Genomic DNA, 18,174 nt, shown 5'->3' with positions numbered 1-18,174 from the left:
GACGTTTATACTGTATAATTTAGTATCTCGTTGTTAGAATTTAATGGAGAATCTGAAAAATTCTGGTATTCGAGTATTGCAACCAACGAATGTGTAGCATTAAATAGAGCAGACGAAGTAGCTTGCTAGATACGAAACACGGAGTATCTATAACGTGATAATATAGCCAAATTATGGACAATTCTTAAAAGTAGATTATTGTAAATTAATTAGGATAAAACGCTGAATGTTACACGAATGGGTTAAAAGGTGTGGAGTAGAGTAGAACGTTTGGAGAATCGGTGAGACTATAGTCTCTGCGGAATCAATCGGTGCTCAAGGCCGTTTCTCCCTCTAGGGGGTCGCGACCCACCTCCAATAAGTTTAACATGTTTTCTGCGAAAGTCTTGCACCGGAGTTGGCACGTACTTTTTACGAAGTACATTTGGCATCGATTTGATGTGACTTAGACTAGGAAGGTGGATAAGAGCTCGTGAAATTTCAAGAAAGAAACTTTCTTCTTCTTGACAATTGATAATAGCATAATCGATTAGAATGAGAGTTGCAGGATAACTTACAGATGAATAAATTTTGTAAATCTAATAATTTATCATACCACGCACATGCAATGAATGGTAATATCTAGTTTGTAAGATCTTACGAATTATATTTGATAATGTTTCACAAGATTAAACGATTTTATAATCTTGTATAACTTTATTCATCTTGTCATCATATTTGCTCCTCGACACGAAAGTAAAGAAACTTCAAATATGCTATTTTATATAATTAATCACCGTGTTTATGGAATTCATTTGAGAAAATTACTTGTTAGAATATAACACTGTGGCTAACGAAAATTCAATCAGCAATAAGCATATTAAGATAACAGAAGTTTCTGTCTTTGAAATAAGACTTTTTCAAAGACCGATGAAAGGTATCATTCATTATCACTTTACCACGTTTGACTATTTATCATCTTAAATATCAATTACATCGAGACGTTTGAGTTTGTCTCGTTAAAATCAATTACTTTAATCTTCGCGAATAATTTATTTCTATTTCTAAACGACGTAAAGTACCGAAGGTATTATCAATTATCGTTCAGTTAATCTTTATCATTTGAATGCGGATATTTATGCAGATCCATCGCTTTACGAATGTAATTAAAAAAAGTGCAACTTAATTCGATATTACCACTAAATATTTATCGCATTAAATATTTTTCGCACCTTCGAATTTCCTCTAAATGCACCAAAATCCTCAGTCTTCTTTCTCTCTTACTAACCATCTTCTAATCATTTATCATCTAATCTATATTTCTCATTTCGAATGAACATTGACATGGGAACATACCGATTGTTTCAACTCGAAAATTACATTCGCATTTGTTCCGACTACAATGGCTATACAAATACCAAATACACATTTGTATACAGCTTTATTTTTCAATCAGGCTCTTTCTTATCATGCGCATCTAATTTTCATAGCATTAAATTCTCGTAGTCATATGAAAGAACTGTCAGGTAATATGAAGGACTTATACTTATACTTGGGCTTCATTTAATATTAATATTATATAAATGCAATAGTAAATGCAATGGTGTAAAAATACTTCTGCTGTTCACTGTATATAATCTACGTGACAACGTTTTGAAAGTGTCGCGAGACTTGGCGCATTATTGCGGATTATCTAAGGGTAACCTATTAAATCAACGAACTCCTACATACCTTCATAGTTATTGTCAAAAAGCTCGAAGCACGCTGACCGGCTGGTCGAAATACGAAAAGTAAACAGCACGGCCTGTCCGCCGGGAAAATAAGAGAAATATTCACAGGCATGTTGGCGCCTGCAACGTCTCCACTCGAGCATGCAGATACGTGTATTATTAAAATGCTGCTGCTCCGTTTCGTGATTCGTTACGCGCCTCCCTCTCTTCTCGTTTTTTTTTTCGTTCTTTTTTTATCCGGTTTCTCCTCTTCCCTTTTATTTTTTCGTCTCTCGTTTCATTCATTCGTCGTGGAAAAAATCGGTGAAAAAAAATCGGAGGAAATTAAGGAAGATTAATTGAAAGAGCGAAGGGAAGTGGAAAAAGAGACGCGGATGGGCCAGAAAGCTAGGTGTGCATTCAGCGCTTTTTAGGTCGACTTTTTCTTCGACGAATAGTCAAGTGGCAAGTGGTGACAGTAAGCATGTGACGCATTGCGTCAAAATCCAGTGTCGAGGAAACTGTTGCACGAGACTCGCCCTCTGCACCTTAGTTTCCGCGATTTTCGTCGATCGAATCACTCGACCATCTGCTTATTCAGCGTTCGTCTTAACACAGGGTGGGATTTAAATGTGCAGGAAGCTCGGTCGTTGATTTTAGTCCGGTCTAAGCGAACTTTAACATTAATCTTCCCAACGACGAATTCTTTTTCGACTAGAAGAAACTTCTTTTCATCGACTGTTAATACTTTTACGAATGCAACTGAGGAGATACCATTTCCATAGAGATTTGTTTTAAATTGTTAAATATTATGAGCGGTATGATCTATTTTGTATATTTTATATATTCTTGTATATTCCGTCGATTTTTATATCTTGAAATTTCTCACAAACGTGATAAAAATCCGCACTAACGTGTGCTAGTTGTTTTAACGTATGATCCACGTAAGTAACTGCAAACCGTGTTCACAAAAACCACGTTCTAAAGCACTGCACAAGCAACGGAACCGTTTAGATACACACGTTTGGATGCATTGTGCGAGACTGGTGAATGCGACAAAAGACGGTGAAAAAGCGATATTTTCCGTGGAAAACGTGCAGGCCGTTCGACGGCCACCTCCGGCTGTGTTTTCCTCGGCTCCCTCTCATTCTCTCGGTCTTCGTGGCTGACGCGTTCCGGTGGAAACGTGGCGTGTGGCCCGTAGACATCGGCGAGCCGCACCCACGCGCGCTATTTATCTCGTCGTCTGCCGAAGCCAAGTGCCAAGAGTATATTTTTTCGCATACCGTTACCTCTTCGTCGCATCTCTTTGCCCTCCTCTTCATCTCGTTGCCCCGCCATCCATCTTCCTTCTGTTCGTCTATCCGTCTATTTCTATCTTAACGCTACAACCGCCGACGATTAAAATGCGAGACTCGTATCGAAGAAATCAAAACGGACGATATCCAAGAAAAAGAAAGACGAAAGAAATAGCAAGAAGATACATAGTTGAAGGTAAAAGGCAAACTTTCGTTCCGTATATTTTGTAAAGAATCGTTCGAAATTTCCGAAGCGTAGCCAAATTATTGCGACAAAATCACGAATCGATCATTCTCCTCATTGTTGCTACCTTTAGCGTTAATCGCCACCGCCCACCTTTCGTTCTCCTCTTCGTCACCTTCTTCTTTCGAGCTGTTGTCGTGTTTTCCACGATCTAGAAGGAAGCAAACGGTCGTGGTGCACGAATCGTATCGAAGGAAACGGTGGTGGTGCCACTTCTTAAATTTAGATATCGTAGAGAGGAACGATCTATCGCTGTCTCTCTCTTCCGCACGATCCTCGTGAAGACGGATATAATAGATATTCTGCGTCGTTTCTCGCGTCGTCCCCCGCCGACACCTGGCTGCGATAAATTTTTGCTCGTTTCTTGGTGATTACCGCCTTAAGGCGAACCGAGCCGAGTCTGCTCGTTGTTGGGAATAGTCGAGGGATACGTTGGATCACTGACACGGTTGTGGGCTGCAAATTAAAAGCCTTATTGCGGGATACGAGGCGGAGAAGTTGAGAGAAGTTTTACGTAATGCATCATTTTCTGGACGGCGTCTGATCGATAGCCACACTGTGGCGTGCAAAGTTTGCAAAGCTCTGCTGTGGAGAGGGGATACGTCTATATGGAGGAGAAACTAATGTTTCTTGACCGTGTTCTCTTTTCTGCATTTCTATTGGGCGAGCTTGACCTCAGGGCGGAATTAATGAAAAGGGTTTTTAATTCGTTGTGTTTGCTTATAAGGTACCGAATATTAAGATAGATATTAAAGATCAGTTAAATATTCGTTTTTAAGACGTCTTTATTGTTCGAGCTTCTTGCGGGGTGGAATTAACGAGATGAGATATTTACAGGCTTTTTTCTTTCTTCTATTTGTCTATGAGCTACTAAGTATCGATTAAATGTTCTTTTTTAATAATAGAATAGAGTTAGGAGTTGCTAACTTTTCGTTTGTTTACAATGTATTAAAAATGTGTAGAAGCATTTGATAAAATTATTATACTTTCAAGGAAGATATATCGACAACTGTGATTCTTCTCAATATTCTTTGTTTCATTTAATTTGGTACAGTATCTTCATCTAATAGTCTAAGACAAATCAACGAAAGAGGTCTTCGGTATCTAATCTTTATCAATATGGAATAAACAGAAAAAGTTTAAAGAATCTTTCGAATTTATGAAATGCAGCGCAAAGTATAAATAGGTGATCGTTCCTTCGAATCTGCCATGATTCCTATTAGCATTGCACAATCGAAGAGAGTATAAGCAGAGTTCCTTCCGTCTCATGAGCTCCCATGAGACAAACGCGACATGGGTAAATGTAGACTTCTAAGAAAAACCTAGAACTTCTATGAGAAGAACATTCCATGCTCGTAATTCTTTCTCACAGAGGGTGAGTCAGAGACCATCACCGCTCCCCTATCTTATGAGACACGAGCCGGTTTCCCGATTTTACTTTATCGTAAATTAGATCCGGTCCCTTTTCAGATCGATACCTTTCCGTTCTATGTCCCTATATCTATCACTGTAATTAAAGCATAATTCTTAATTTCGTACTGTGTCAACTTATAACAACATACGTATTAATTTCCTACTCTAGCTATAATGAAAACAAAGATACTTACTATATTTGTAGAGAAGAGTTTCTAATTCGAAGCTTACAGCTACGCCAATTACGTCTTTGTCCCTATACGTGTCCCTCTAATCAACGCGTAATTTTTAATTTCGTACTGTGTCAACTTGCGGGCACATAAATAAAATACACAGTGAGTGAATAAATAAATAAATAAATAAATAAATAAATAAATACATAGTCTTCGTATGATAAAGAAGAAGATACATTACTTGGAGGATGAACATGTTGCCAACTGCACAGATTTACACACTTACACTTCGCTATATTTCACTATGAATTCCTATGTATTTTATGTAATGATTTCCGAGAAATACGACGTTACGAATTATTAACACGAAATTAGGAAATCGAGATGAAACGATGCAACAAACAGCTGACGATGACTTAATTTCTAGATCAGAGCAACGGAGTCAGCAAAGTTCTCGATTGTCAAGGTCGACTAACTGCATGAATAAACTCGGTTGAAATAGATTATTCGTTCATCACTTGTTTTTAATCGTTTTTAATTAAAGTGTAATAATATACATTTCGTATATTTCTGCAGGATACTCGAATAAAATTGCATACAAAGTTTCAACGTTTCGACGTTCTCAATTCTCTCTCTCTCTCTCTCTCTCTCTCTCGAGGTGCTTTACCGCAGTTGTTTTGCATCCATCATCCCGAAAAGTTCAGCGTGGCCTCGTTCTCGGCCAAAATTCGACGTGTTCACGGAAATTCTGTTTTTCCACCGACTGGCTCGATATCATTTCAAAAATGTACGTAAAAGGTGCGCACAGTATTTTTACAAATTGTTTACCTGCTGATATAGTATCTTACGAAATTTTATCAGAAAATTCCTATCCGATGTGAATTAATCCTGGAATTGTTTTTCGGGCTACCACACAAATTTATATTCAGGTTTGGCGTAATTTTCGCTCACTCTGAATACCCGAAGAACACTGAATAAATTCACTAAAATACCTTCAAGCAATTTAAGAACAGCTATGGGATATTTCTATTTGCAATTATTTTGCGATGCTGTAACCAAAATTAGTATTCCGCTAGAGTCATGAAAGTTTCTGGGTTAATTAAAAATTGGCTATCTAATATGAACGAAGCAGATAAAAATCTATTATCCAATAGAAGAAAGGATTTTAATACGAATAAAAGGAGTAAAAAATATTGAAAAGTACGTCTTCGATTTATCACAGTCATAAAACTGTGAAACGAACTTGGAACAATTATGACACGTCTTCATAACGAAATACACGCCATTAGTGTCGTAAACATAACTATAAAACGAGTAAACAAATCCATGTTTTTCGTAAATTATTAGGGTGTATATCGTACAAGTAATTGGACCACGATTACTAGCAGTCGTTAAGTATCTGCGACAGTGGACAAATGTTCCTTGTTCTTGAACTTTTCCCGACAAGCTTAAGGGCGGGCTTTGTGAGGCCAGGCGCCAGACACCAGCCAATGGGACCGGTTTATTGTAATGGTTTCGTACATTCACAGTATGATCATTGTACTATTCCGTCTCGCGAGAACAGTAAAATCGGTGAACGAGCATAATTCAGTCGGCAATAATAGGCGCGATTAGATACGAGCTCCAAGTGTGAATACACCTTAATTTCGCATAGAGACAACTTTTACACAGAGACGAAATGTTAGGTTGGTACAATGCAATATAGAGATACGCTTTATCGTAATATTGTTTCTAGTGATGGGATCTGAAATACTTGGAATCGCTTTGAATCTCAATTGTATAGATGGCGAGAAATTCGGAATCACTTGGAATGTGATCCGAGGCTTAAAATTCTTGAAACTCTTGACGAGTGTTGGTAGGTCCTGAGTCTTGAAAATCTCAACAGTTTCGATAGTTTTTGAATGTTTGCTGAGTATTTACGTATCTTACAAACTTCTCGATCGATCTTGTTCGAAAGCTATCATCGACGTAAAATATCAAAGAAAGTTTGGATCGACCGAGTAGCCGCGAAGACATCTCGATCGAGAGAAGACTTTTCGGGACTTTTAAATATTAAGGTAAGATAAAGAATCAAGGCTTATCGAGACTTTCGAGAGTTTTAATACTTTGAATCATGTTGCAAATGCTTCGAATTTTCTGCCATATATACAAATTCGAAACGATTCCAAGTGTTTCAGATTCCATCGCTAATTGCTTCACAGCGCATCAAACGTGCCAATGGGCTCGCTCTCTGTCGAAGTTTCAAAGACAAAGGCGCTGTTTAAAATATTCTTCGCTACGATTGTTTCCACTGTCTCGGAAAATCTGGCGTGTAGTTCTAGGTAAATGAATGCCAAAGAATGGTAATAAAGAAACATATGTTATACGTGCGCATATAAACTTAAAGAGTAGAACGTTTGCGAGATCGTCGAGTTGAGAATTGTTTCGTTTGATGATAAAAATCTTGGCTAGGTATCGCGAATTTTTGCTTGTAAAATGGAACAGCGTGATAGTGGTATTGGATATCAAGATGGTGGTGAAATACTGTTTCGCTTTGAACGTTTCCGGGGTTGCTGTGCTTCCTCATCCTCTTTCCACCCCATCGTACTCACACAATCTCGTATCAGAAGCAACGAAGCACGCACGCTTCCCACGCCAGGATTTCATAATCGCGGTGTTCCTTTCAGCTCTTCATAATTATATTTTCTCATTTCTTTTTGCCTTTAACGTAACTTCCCTATGTGTTTTATTTATACATTAATAAAAATATAATAATACATTAATGTTTGTAAATATAGACTTCTCTATCTATAAATCAGTTTGATTTGTTAAATAGATATAATCAATTTATGTAGTGAATATTATACGAAAAATCGAAGATCAGGAGTAAGGAATTTTCTGGCAAAAATGGCCAGTAGATTGTTTTAGAGGTTTTAATTTTAGATTTGTAATATTAGCTACGTTTAAATTAAAAGCGAACCTCGCTTTTCTATGTTCACGAAACTAATGAAAATTTCGTAATACGAAAATACGCTACGGATCTACAGGAATTTGTTTATTTAAAAAGTGAAAAACCTGTGAAAATGGAAAGAGAATTAAGAGAGGATAAAAGGAATCGTAAAAGTGAATTCACTAATAAAATTTTTTCACTCGTTACGTTTGATACGAAGGCGAATTAATATCAGCGAACGCGAGGGTTTCACGTGTTTCAGTTACTGCGGATGAGCGAATTTTTGTTGTATAATCAAGCTGATCTGGACGGCACGCGTTTCTCGTTCAGTTACTGTGTCAGCAGGCGTCACTTCAAATTACGTCAGGTCGGCTGGAGCTTAACTTTCAGCGATTTGTCAGCACTGCCAGAAATGTTCGACATGATTAAAATAGCTTTTCCATTGATGATTAAAATATCAGTGTAACGTCTTTCAAAGAAAAATATTCGAGATGTTGCGATTCTGCCTTCTCTGGTTGAAGATAATTTTAATTAATTTTCCACTTTATCGATTTTATTTTATTAACGTTAGTACAACGTGGGAAAATAATTTTTGTTAAAAAAAATAATCTTGAAAAATAATCAGAGACCTATTAACATATTACATAATTATAGTACGAGGAGGATAATTAACGACTGGTTGAAAGTATAATTTCATTTTATTAGCATTAGCATGCCTTTTAAAAAGATAATTTTCTAATAACTGAAAGTAATGTTAATTTCGAATATATTGAGCACAAAAATTGAATGAACGTAACGAATGAAAATTTTCCTTTGAGACTATCCTAAAAATGAAAATATCTGTGCCTTGGGATCTTTGTGGGTGGAGTAAAAGCGTATAACTTTTGCGGTACAAGAAAGGACTACCACTTTCTCTAAAAGAGGCATTATCGTACCTGTCATCGCGGTTTTCACTCTATTCGAAAGGGATACGATTCTTCTTCCATTGTCGCGCCGCTCAGGTCTCCTCTGAACTGGTTTCAAAATAATAAGGGGCAACCCTTTTCGCCTATACAAAAGACAGTGACCCAAATTCACCAGCCGAATCGTAGGTTTACGTGGCCTCGAAATGGAAACGCTGCGTGCATCGTTGGCGGGACCTCGAGTTCAGCTCATATTCTAAGAATTCTTCATCGACTGTGGAATTTTTTCTTAATTTACTAACTTCTTGAACAAATAATCGGCAATGTTTAAAAGTAGATTTTTTAATCTCTCGTAAGTTTTCAAATTACGGCTTGATATTTCGAACATACGATTTCCTCGTTGCAAAATTAATTTAAAATAAATCTAAAATAAATTTCCTGCTCTAGTAAATATCCTGCTCTACTCATCAGATTGCTCTAAAAATCATAACCAATATTTCACATTGGATATTCTGTCTATGTACATTGACATTTTCTATCAGCACAAAATCTTCCAAATCATCTTATTCCAAAACTTTTCGTCCACACCGTACAATGATAACACTAAATAATTCGAAGCAACGATTCACTCCCATGAAAATTCACCATCTCTCCATAAACGGGCCACTCCCCATAAAAACAATCTACTTGAAAAATCGATGACCATTACACTCTCGAATCGTCGAGAATTTCAGCGTAGATGCGGTTCGCTGTATCATCAGAATAAACGGGGGTGCGTAGAGCGGCGAGCACATGGTCGAAGCACCAGCCGTGACAGCAGCTGTCATGTACCGGTCGTGCCACCGCCATAAACGCTCTCACACACCATACGAAACCCACGATCGCCTTTTCCTCTCGCAAAACGCTTCTCGTTGTTCGCAGGTGTTGGTCCCCTTGCATATCCGCCCCCTTTGATATGCGCTGCCTTTCTTTCCACCCTATATCGCCTGTGCTGTTCTTTAATCGAAGGTCATTAATTAACGACAGTGTGGATACACCTTAATATTGGATTGGCAACTAAATGATTGCGGATTTTGTCATTAGGTGATATTGACAAAATCCGCAATCACTTAGTTGCCAATCCAATAGTTCATACGTACAACGACGCTTGCTGATGCTGATCACAAGTTCATTCACTTTTCAGCAATTTTGTTTTTTAATCATTTTATCATAAATTTGTTACTTCATTCGCGTCGTATGTGCTGCAGGTACTTCTTTTATTTTTGCATTAATAAACAAAAGTAAACGAATAAACGTAAATATCCTGACATGGTGGAACGTTTGAATCTTTTGCTATTGGAAAATGGGTCAGATTTTAGTAACGATGCTAGTAAAGAGTGTTACTTTTGAGAAAAATAAATTGTAAGACTGAAGAATGTATACAATGTAAAAGTTCTGACGACGTACAGGTGTTAAATATAACAGCGTTGTCAAGGTCAGTTTAGTTTTACAATTCCATTTTCTGCACCTGCACCATCATCCTGAATCGAATATTATAATTGATATGACTTTGTTAGAGTCTTCAGAAAATTTCAAGTCACCAAATATCTACATCCTTTGATTTTTTATGAAATTCAAAAAGTATTGATCAAATAAAAGAACAAGAACGAAGAACCGCTGTAGGAGGACGTCACGTAATCTACGTGACATTTCATTTACATAGACGAAAAGATGTTGCACATATCGAAACCTTGGTGCCCCATATTCTCATCCTCTTCCCTCTTAAATAAACCAACTGTGTTTGTTATAGTTTACAAACAAAATGTAACGAATGAGTGATCACATACGTGTTTACGTATGGTAGTGTACGCGTAGGTTCAAGGCCGTCGCGCGTGAATCACTGGTTAATTGGAAGCGAGAGATACGATGGCCCCTGGGTCGATAAACGCGCTGCGACAATTGGGGTGGAAGATTATTCTTTGGGGGCAACACCGCGGGTAATTAAATGGAAGCGCGTACATGATCCCGGAGATTTATGGTGCCACCGGTGAAAAGTTAGGGGAGGGTTTTTTTTCGAATAGCGTGCGCTGGTTGCTTTGGAAGGGTATGAAAGGGCGATGAAGGTGACGCTGCAATGAAGGTGGATGTTTGCGCACAGACTGCGTGTTTGAGTTGGATTAGAGATGGAAAGATTTGTTGTTTGGACAGAGGGTTAGTGGATTTTGGAAGTATTCATGGGGGCGGGTAAATATTGCCAGGTTATAAATTACTGTTTGTCTCCGGAGATAGAGTTTTGGGTTGGAAAAATCCAAAGGGATGTTGGAAATTTATGAAAAATTTTTTGACAACCTACGAGGGTCTTCGGCTTAGTTTCTTACAGTGATATTCTGTACGGATCGTTTATATGGAAAATGTGGAATTGTGTAAGTAAGTTCGCTCATTCTGTAGGCTTTTCAATTCGAACCTAAGAAATTCTGGATTCTTTGATACATGTAAAGTGATCTTGCTAAAGTCATCATAGAAAGTTGTCTTTTTCTTTCTTATTTTTAACAATAACCTCGATCTAACTACATATACGCAGGTTTAAATCGGATCTGGACAAAGAATTGGTAAGTCTTTTCCAATTCCTAGGTCTCGTGCTACTTTTATTGTAAATAGCAAATTCTCCCCTGCACAAGCTTTTCCAAATGCCAAAACACGGAGCTGCAATAACTTTCCAAACTCTAAACTCTAAACTCTAAACTAAATCACAGCAACTTTTCCAAAGCATCTCTCACGATCAGTCGAAGCAAAACGATGCTCCAGAACGAATTCTCACAAATGTCACAGATTGCAACGTTGCAATCGAGAAGAAGCAAAGCAAGTACTCCTTCTACAACCCTTGTACTCTTCAAAATCTACCTCTCCACTGAAACAGCTCCCTAGCGTCAATTTTCACAAATATCACAATCACAAACGTCCCGATATTCAAAGCAAAAGGAAGAGAAGCTACAAGCAACCCTTGTAAATGGATCAGCGGTTCGAGATGAACGTATTTCCATGAATTTCGAGGATTACTAGGTTGGCCACGCGATCGCGTCGTAGCTAAAGTTGCGGCTGATGGTGGTGATGTTTCCGGAGGAGGCGGTGGCGGCGGTGAAGGGCGGTTCTCGGTGGCCGCTCCGGGAGGGTTGCATAATACACAGCGAGCATCGAGCTATCAGGGCGTTGACTTTGCGAGGCATTACGTTTCTTACGCTATGCTTCCTCCCCCATTGCTAATATCGCGCCCGTTGCTCGTCTCTTCGCTTAAACCCTCGGGATTACTCAAGGAACTCGTCCGACCGTGCATCTCGTTACTCTTCCCCGATTATCGCGTGGTACGATTGAAGTACCACTCCTTTCTCGTGCTCGTACACTATCGTTCATAAGTAGACTACCGACTTTTATGCATTTGCAGAAAATTTGCAAATGTACAATTGCACAAAATGCAGGTAATATTATTTTTCTGTGGCCCATGCCTTCTGGTTTTCGATAGCTTCTGATTAGATCTTCATTTACAATATCTTCTCTTGTCTTACGTATCATTCTAGTCGTAAAACTTACCTTACTACCCTTATGGTCTCATCAGATTAGAATTCAAACCAAAAGTAAATTTCACATAAACTGTAATTTGAATTCAATTTAACTTGGACATATGAAATATGAACGTGTACATATCTTAAATCTATTCTTTCTGCTGCATCATAATCTAATATATTTTCATTGCAACATGAAAAACATAAATATCCAAAGTATGACGGTTTCTATAATACTTGCTACGTAAAATAATTTTCCACCGAGATTCTGCTTCTTTAATTTTATTCTCGACGATATGAATTTGTCGGGAAAAATAATATTCGTAGTCTATTCACAGGTATCTGTACGCTTTAGTTGATCTGCAGAAATAACGTTAATTTTAGGAAAGTGTACAAATCGATGGCAAAATAGTAATTAGGACCAGTAATTAAAACCATCAGTCTGTGAATCGAAGGTATCTACTGAAAATATAACCATAGCGAATTTCTTTAGTCGTGCCCGTGAAGATATAAATTTGCATAAAAATCCGCAGTCATCGAGGTCGATCATAAAGAACAACGTTGTTGTAGTTCGATTCGTATATCCGCAGTTTTCTAATTAAAATCCATCCTGTCAAAGATAAGGAAGTGTTCCGGATACTTTTGAGCGGCAGTGTACGCGCTAGAATGGAAAATTGCTCACAGAGAAAACCTAGAAATTCAAGGGAAATTGCGAGGAACGTGAGATGGTCGAGGGTAGTTCGTGCGCCTGAATTTGCGGCCTCTTGGGTTATTGTTATTTATCGAGGGATGCTGGAGAAATTAATGGAAGCGATATTGTCTGCTTTTGGTAAATTGAAGCTTTTCGTGACTTGAGGGTGTTCAAGGAGTCGAGAGACTGGAAACGTGGTTTCTTTAGGTCTATTTCTCGTGCGTTTGATTCTTTCATGGTAAAAAGTGGACGTTGCTTTCTGTTTATTTCCTTCTTTTCTTTCATAGTGTTTTCTATACGAGGAACTGTTGGATAATTTTAATAAAACGTGCGTAGATATCTCAGAGTTATTGTTCTAATTTGGACAAATTATTAGCGCATCTTTTTCGACTATTAGATACTATATCGTGATATTGATATATTTATACTGCAAAAAATGGGTTTGTATAAACTTAATCATAAATAACCTTAATCCAATCGCACACTTTTATCTGTAGAAAAATTTCTGTTCACTGAATCGAGGTCAGTTGCTTGTTAGTATTACTCTAACGACCTTTGGCATTATTCCTAATGATAACGTCAATCTACTACTTTTTCAGTTTCTACTATCAACTATCAACTAACGATCTATAATACTTTTTTAGCTTCAGATCAAGTTTAAGTAAAGACTCTTCGATTTCAACTCGTTTATTAACTTAGTGGTAAAAGAACAGTAGATATCAATCCTGTCATCGATAACATTTATTTCTAATGACAATCTCGATCTAATCTCTAGACCAGTAAATGTCAATGTGATCTCATACTTTCAGGAATTTTTCAAGAAACACAGAACATAAATAGAAATTGGTTAAAGTCTCTGAACGTTATAACGAGATATTTTGCACGCTTCAGAACCTTTTTTACCTGTTACGTGTATTCTGTGTATCTGTACGCTTTAGCAATTTCGCATAAATGCATAAACGTTGCAGTCTACTGATCACAGATACTTAATTTCATATCAAACGCAGGTAAACAGTTTCGCTGTTCCGGTCTTTTACTCTTAATGAGTCCGATGCCATTTTTATTCGTCGCGAAGAATAAAATACACAGACAATAACCGAGCGTATTTGAATTGCAACGAAGTTACATCAGCAGAGGGTGGCGATAACGTGGCTGTTTGTCGAATAAGGGTTGTATAACGAGCAATGAGCTTTCAGCTATCCGTTTGTTTCCTCTATTCTCCCCGTCGTCGTTTCTTCTGTTTGTACACCCTTAATGCACTTAGCGAACGCCAAGACACGTACATTTATAACTCTTCTACACGGAACCATTTGAATGGTCAGGAAGAAAGGAACGAAATTCATTGGGCATTTACCATTAGGATCGTCTGCTTCTTTCACCTGTTTCACCTTCAAACGGCTTTTCCTGACAGCCAACGCTAGCTGGACTAAACCATTTTTTAGCCTAAAGAGTATCGTAAAATAGTAAAAGAGTATGATATTGTAATTAGACTAAATTTATGAGAAAATTCTTAGATATAAAATAGATTTATTATTTACAATTTTTCTTTTATACAGTGCCATTTGAATAGCCACGAAGGTAAAGAAAGGAAATTCACCCTTCATTTACGATTACAGCCGCCTCCTTCTTTAACCAGTTCCAACTTTATTCGTTTCAAATTAATTACAGGTAATAATCGATATCGGTAATTTACACTATCGCTAAGAAACTTCGAATACTTCGATCTGCCATGGGCAACAGTCGTGGAATTCTGAGCCCAGGCGTATCGATCGACGATGACGCTGTAGTTGCTTTTATAGCACGATAGAACTAAATTTCCCTGGGCCAGGAAATCGGCATGTCCATTGAGCTCGCGTGACCTGTCTCTTTTCCCCGACCTGAACACCGTATCGATGGAACCGAAAACGCTTATTTCATCCCTTTCCAATTGCAATTGGGTGAAAGTAGAGTATAATAGTAAATCAAACAATGAAAGGGAGATGAAATTATTATTATACAGTCATATTATACTACTACTACTATTTTTGTCTTATATTTTTATATTTGTCTATTTTATTCTGTGTTTGTATTGTACTAATATACTGACTGTAATAAATAAAAAAAGGTAAAAAACAAAATAAAATAAAATACTGACTGTACGTGAATATTGTGCAGAATATAGCAATCTTTAAGAAACAAATTTGTACATATTACAGAGTATACGAAATGTGTTATTTAAATATTTAGAGCAAAAATGTCTAGAATAAAAGTAAGAATAGTATAATTCCACGGGTAATAGGTTGAACCGATGCAATCGAAGCTGCATCGCCAGTTAACAGGAACTAATCGATTGAATACGTTCGTTTCATCCCTTTGAGGGCAAGCTGGTTTGCGTAGCCGAGTCACGGGTTGCGAAACGTGATATCACACGGTCGATTTACAGGCTCAGAGGCGATTTGCAAGCTCGACGAAGTCAATGCCCTTCCGATTACGTTATACAATCGCGTTTCTTGGAAAGGATGTTACGTAACTAGGGCGTCATCTATAGTAGACGATCCTTAATCCTTACCGGCACTATCCTCTGTTTTCTTAACCTCTACGAACTGTCGAGAAACATCTTCTTTATCCTTTGTATTTTTCAATCTATTATTTTTTGTACAGTGCTAACAATTTCAGGGTTTAAGAATGTTGAGGTTGAGGTTAATTGATCGAAGAACGAGTGGATGAATTTGTAATAGAAAAGTATATTGAAATAATTAAAGGTATAAGTATAAGTTTATGCTGATTCAGATCCTTACTCTCTTAGTTCATATATTTATAGCAAAAGGACATTACCAAAAAAGTTAAGCTTATAGCTTTGGCTAGAGGCTACAGGGAACATAAATAGAAATCTGCTTATTAGTTTCTTTATTCCTAGACCTTACAACCCAAAACATAATGTATATTCAAGGGTACAATAATATGTACCTTTCCTTATTTAGAATATTTCTGCGTAATAGCAGTCTCCAGGTCACGGATATACATAAATAAAGATGTAGAGATTTTCTTGAAGTAGTTCAATATTTTTTAATATACCACGACATTTATTCTAGCTGGTAGAATCACAAATTTTATTTATTTAACGCACATTGTTTTGCACGTAATAGACGGAACAAATGTCTATCTAGTCACAGAAGTATGACTTTACACGTAATTAAAAATTAATTCGAATTTCTTTGATTTAATTTTAACGCAGCTGTTTATCGGAAACAGAGAGAGGGGATACGAGGGAATAATAATTTTGAGTTTCTCAAATTTATTCGACGAGTAGCGTCGCTATTGAACGCGCGGGAATAGCATAATCACAGAGAAAATTTTAGAGGAATGGCGTATTTCAATTTCCATTACCAAAAAAGTTAAGCTTATAGCTTTGGCCAGAGGTTACAGGGAACATAAATAGAAATCTGTTGATTAGTTCTAGGTTCCTAGACCTTGCAACCCAAAGCATAATGTATATTCAAGGGTATATGCACCTTTCTTTATTTAGAATATTTCTACGTAATAGGAGCTCCCAGGTCACGGATATACATAAATAAAGATGTAGAGTTTTTCTTGAAATAGTTACTTCAACAAAGAAGAATTTAACAATTTGGTAAATAGAATATTTGGACGAACAACTTCATTTTTCAATTCAATTGGATTTGAAAAATGGCTTGCAATTGTACTTTTTTGTCTTTCAGGGAAGAATTCTTCTAGGTTCTTGCAGGTTCTATAATTTTTGACCACACCCCGTGACTGGAGGGTGTGCTCGAAAGCATATTGAATATGAATTATTGAAAGGAGGTTTAATTACCCAATACTTATCCAAGAACCTACATCTTAGCTATATGTCATCCAGCAATTTTGGTTCAACGAGCTGGAAAAGTCAAGATAGAGCGGATGGTTGTTTGGCCATAGTGAGAAACGATACGGACGGTAAAAGACGAAAGTCATCGATGGTAGCAAAACTAGGGAGAAGAAATTTATTGGTTGAACGATTCTCTTCCCCTCTACGATAAGAAAGTAAGATCTTCCCCCGTGGTGACTCATCTTCTCAAAAGGAAAAGTATTTTCATCATCGAAATTTGTGGAAAGGTACAATTCTGCCTTCGGATAATTCTATTCCGATCTAAATTACTTTTCTAGTTTCGTTTAAATTATGCCTAATGTCCCTCTAATTGTTAGCTTCGATCGTAGCATAGAGAAACAGAAAATGATACAAAAAGACGAAGAAATTATCTTCTGAACATTTAGTCGAGGAATAAAATTCTTTCCCTCGATGTCCCATTCCAATACCAAATGTTCTAAATTAAATTAAACTGTCCAACTATCGAACACGTATATTTTTCCATATTACATGCATTGTGTCCAATTTGGTACTTCAAAATGTCCTATAAATGCATAGGAATCGTAGTCTAATCACAAGCAACTAATAACTGACGAAATGATCGAGACAGTGCAGTGGTCCGAAAGCGTCCGAAATCGAGTCGATGATCAATCCAATATACCGGGGCCAGGTCCGCGAACCTTTTGAGGGGGCACGGAACGTGGTGTTGTCGGTTGTTCTCACGGGCTGGCGAAATTGCCAATATAGAAACGCGAGATGACGATGTGACATCATCAGCGGGGAATTCGAATTCGAATCGGGCGGCGACACACGCACAGAAGGGGGGCTTGATTCACCGCCAGACCGCGTTTGATCTGCTGCCAAATCAACCGGCCAATATTACTTCCATTTAAGCGGGCACCGTCATGGCCGTTCCACGTTCATCGGATTCCTTCGATATCAATAAGTAATATGACATCCAGGCGAGGACGTATATATACGCCATGGGTCACAGGTCCGACACAAAGGTCGATTGTGCGCGTCTGCCGGCGATTTTTCGATGACCACCGAAGTTTGGTCCTCCTGTTAAGCAGTGCAATTATCGTCTCTTGGCCACACACGTAGATCTCGCCTTCTTCTTTTGTTTCGTCGTCTTTCATACAGAGTCGTTCACCGAAGTATTTGAACGCTTGTCATCAGAAATCTTTTACGTAGATATCGTCTGTGTTGTATAAAACGTTCTCATTGGCGCCATAATGAGACGATGATGAAGTTAGAGCGAGGATTATCGTACTGGTAATATTTGAAAGCAATTTGGAAATGAATATAGAAGTTACAAGATATTTATTACAAACAGGTGATTGATAAAGAAATTAATGTGCATCTGAAACATGTAACAAAAATATGAATTTGCAAATGTTCGTAGGCCAATGATCACTGACAACTAGTGATCCGATAACTCTGAAAAGCAATGTAC

General features: G+C 37.6%; 1 protein-coding gene across 4 annotated transcripts in view; it reads left to right on the top strand.

The window, feature by feature from the left end:
- The window catches only part of LOC100649734 (protein kinase C-binding protein NELL1), an 88,587-nt gene that overhangs the window by 2,410 nt on the left and 68,003 nt on the right, over positions 1–18,174 (top strand). The window lies entirely within an intron of this gene.

The sequence above is a fragment of the Bombus terrestris genome, chromosome 8 (genome assembly GCF_910591885.1).
Source record: "Bombus terrestris chromosome 8, iyBomTerr1.2, whole genome shotgun sequence".
In the NCBI taxonomy this organism is placed as follows: Eukaryota; Metazoa; Arthropoda; class Insecta; order Hymenoptera; family Apidae; genus Bombus; species Bombus terrestris.
Note: the sequence above shows the minus strand (reverse complement) of the source record. Positions and strands in the feature narration are given on the sequence as shown.